This window comes from Sinocyclocheilus anshuiensis, unplaced genomic scaffold, assembly GCF_001515605.1.
Source record: "Sinocyclocheilus anshuiensis isolate Anshui unplaced genomic scaffold, SAMN03320099.WGS_v1.1 scaffold543, whole genome shotgun sequence".
Taxonomy (NCBI): domain Eukaryota; kingdom Metazoa; phylum Chordata; class Actinopteri; order Cypriniformes; family Cyprinidae; genus Sinocyclocheilus; species Sinocyclocheilus anshuiensis.
Window position 1 is genome coordinate 363,889 of NW_015552590.1, and position 3,946 is coordinate 367,834.

The window sequence follows — 3,946 nt, forward strand, 5'->3', positions numbered from 1 at the left end:
AATGGACTGAGGCTGGGGTCAAGGCATCAAGAGCCACCACACACAGACGTGTCAAGGAATTTGGCTACAGTTGTCGTATTCCTCTTGTTAAGCCACTCCTGAACCACAGACAACGTCAGAGGCGTCTTACGCGTCTTACCGAGAAGAAGAACTGGACTGTTGCCCAGTGGTCCAAAGTCCTCTTTTCAGATGAGAACAAGGAGAACAAGTATGCCGTCCATCTCTGACAGCCAAGCTGAATATAAAATCATACACGCAAATGTGACAAATCAGCATTTGGAGGAGAAAAACGCTGTTTGCGAAATGACCTGACACGCACAGCGTGCTTGAGTTTGTATTGGGTGCACTGAACACGCCTCTCATATGGCAGACTGGGGCGTGATGATTGTTATGACACCCTTAATATTTGAGGTAGACGAACTGCCCAGTTAAATGGAATGAGTGAAAACACAGCAGCATGTTATTATTATTATTGTTATTTTACATAAGCAATATCCGAAAGATTCAAATCAGTCTCCGTAATGTAAGAACATCGAAATAAACACGCAATGATACGAAGGAGAAAGCATCGTTTACCTTATTAGTTCCGATGCGGAGACGTCAGACTGATCCGAATTTATGTTTGCAGAGTAATAGCAGCGATGTCACTTAAAGAGCATCACTGTTCAGCTGACCACAGGTCAAAACGACTCGAAGTAACGTTAACTTGTCTTTTTGTGTGCCATCAAGTGCCCTCAGTCATCAGTACATCCAGTCAGTCCGAGGCCTTGCAATAAATCACACCGAAGCTTCAAACAGCAGATTATTCCTGAAGACAGACTCGGGACGATTCGCTTTCTTCATGATATTGTGAATTGTTTACTATATCCTCCCTGAAAGCACGTTACTGCCCATGTTGCAGGGCGAGTCAACTTGACCATCCTCATAGGGGGCGGAGCCTGGAGCCCATTACTGTACTCCCAAATACTCACTTTAAACACCCAGCAAAACCCGTTTTTATCTAAGATTAAAATTCAACAAAATATGCTGATGTTTCTTCAAAACATGGGTTTAAACATTTTACGTTGTGTTATATGAAAGACATTAAAAATTAAATATATACATACATATATATATTAATAAATATAAATTAATTATATATAAAAATATACACACACATATAAAGAAAAAAAATACAGTAATTTTTAATTTACATTTTTACAATTTTATATTTATTTATTATATATACACATATATATATATATAAAATAACAGCATTAGAGTAAAGAGAGACTTCTTTCAAGGCTCTTTCATCCATACAAACTGCACAATTTCTGCTTGTGTTTATTGTTTTGAAAATGGATTACACACTAATGTCGTGTGATTAACGGGATGCATATTAAGAGAACGGCAAGTTGGAAAACCACAGATGGTCATTCACAGACGAGAGATGACAAACTGATCAAAGGAACCACGGCGGTGCGTTTGTTGACGTGCAATGAGAAAAGTCAGAATTTAGTTCATGCAGCTGCACATACTGTACAAGCAAAAGTGTATTCCGACTGTATGCAGAGACATTGAATATTCCCTATAAAAACCTCGTATTTATTTAAATGAGCTCGGTAATTGCCAAACTGTCAGGAATAATGAGCAAGGGGCATTTATTTGCCAAAAATACTGACAGGAAAAATAACTTTAAAATAACACGTTTACTATGTTACCACAAGATATTTCGCCGAAGGCAACTGACCTCCACTGTGATTTCCTCTAATCTCATAAAAGCCTTGTCAGGACTATTTATTCCTGCATACACTGAATTTCAAAGATATATCATTGCCTACTATTTAAAAAAAAGATAATTATGCAGACTGTCATACGTACAAAAGCTTTCTCATCTCTTTATCCTCTCAGAATCGGTGCATTCGAGGACTGTACCGTGTAAAAAAACGCACAACATTCAGGCAACAATTCCTTTAATTAACGCTTCATCTTTTATCCCAGGCTCAGTATTTCTCATCCAGCATTATTTATTAGTGTGCTTCCCATTTTTACTGAAGCATTTTGAAAACCCATTCATTTGATAATAGAAACGTGAAGTGTGATTGTTTTTGCGTTGAAATCTCAAAATTACATGCAACTTGGCAGAAAGTGTAAAACTCTTTTAAAGAAAGATTGTTTATATGAATATGCAGTTTAATAATGCACTTTTGATTAGTTTGTGATCTTTGTGACGATGTTAAATCTGAATTTGTCCTTCAAAACCCCCTCAATCATACTCATATTCAAAAACTTCAAACTTGTTAATCAGATCTCTTTATCTGTGAGTGAATAAAGCCTAAAATAAGTTTGAGAAATATGCCAGTTTACATATTTACTTGATGTTTATATAGGTTATGAGATGTATGAGGGCATAGGATAGGAAATGTAAATGCTGAAAAATATATGTAAATAATTATATACAATGAAATAGATGTTTTTTTTATATATATATTTAAAAATAAATTACTAAAAAATTGTTTTTGTAAATTATTTTATATAATTAAATAAATACATTTGAAAAGTTTTACATGTTGTTTTTAAAATAAATATATTATAAACAAATAATGGGTTTGTTAGAGAGAGAGAAAAATATTTTTTTTATAAAATATTTAAAAAATGTAAAAGTATGTTAGATAAATTATTATATATAACACAATGAATACTTTGTATGAAGTTGTGTGTTTTTTAAATGAATAAAAGTATATGATAAACAAATAGTGTTTGTTACAGAGAGAGATCAATTGATCAATTTTTTTATTATAAAATATTAAAGTTTTAAAAATATGTTATATCAATTATATTTATTATATATAATGATATAAATACATTTTAAAAGTTGTAAATGTATTTATTTAAAAATAACAAGTATATAATAAACAAACAATAAGTTTATTATAGAGAGATACACATGCATAAATTGATTATTTTTATAAACTATAAAAAAATGTTAAATAAATTATCATAATAATAAAACATACATTTAAAATGTTTGTTTGTGTGTGTGTATTATTTTTAATTATAACTATTTAAAAATAACAAATAATTTATAAAAATGTTTTATAAATTATCATTCATTGAAAAAAAAAACATTATAAACGTTATATTAGTTGTTTTTTAATAATCCATTTAAAATAAATAAATAACAAATATATAATGTAATTAAAATAAATAATGTCTTCTATATATATAGACATAAATGTATAGAAATAGTTCAGATAAATGAAATAATGAAAGAAAAGGAATAAATGGTGCGATGTGTTTTGCTGATGGACTCACATATGGTTGGCGTTTCATCAGAGCCGTCGGGGCAGTCGAGCTCCCCGTCACACAGCCAGCTCTCAGAAACACAGCTGCGGCCGTCCGCACACTGATATTCCTCCACGTCACACGCTTGAGGAAGAGCGCAGAGCAGGGTGGAGAGATGAAAGATGAGACCGCATGAATGAGATGTTATAGCACGTTTCTCAAGTTTGTGTTGAGTATGGATATATTATCATAGAAAATGTTAATGTTGGATGTGGGTTGACAGTAAAATGACAGATACAGTTTATGTGAGTGAGTGATATTCAGTTGTTTTATACTGGATGTCAAGAGTTGACCCAAATCTACCAAAAAAAAAAATATATATATATACACACACACACACACACAAATAGGAATATGAATATAAAATGTTAGAACATTAAAGTAAGAAAAGAATGAAAATAATTGAAATAAGTGTTTAAAATATTTTACATATATTATTAATTAAAATAGTAATTCATTATTGGAAGTCCATTATGTCAACTTCAGACCCATTGCATTTAGAACGATAGATAGATAGATAGATAGATAGATAGATAGATAGATAGAACGATAGATAGATAGATAGATAGATAGATAGAACGATAGATAGAACGATAGATAGATAGATAGATAGATAGATAGA

General features: G+C 31.6%; 1 pseudogene; it reads right to left on the reverse strand.

Moving 5' to 3' along the window:
- The window catches only part of LOC107665510 (low-density lipoprotein receptor-related protein 1B-like), a 312,996-nt pseudogene that overhangs the window by 253,297 nt on the left and 55,753 nt on the right, over positions 1 to 3,946 (reverse strand).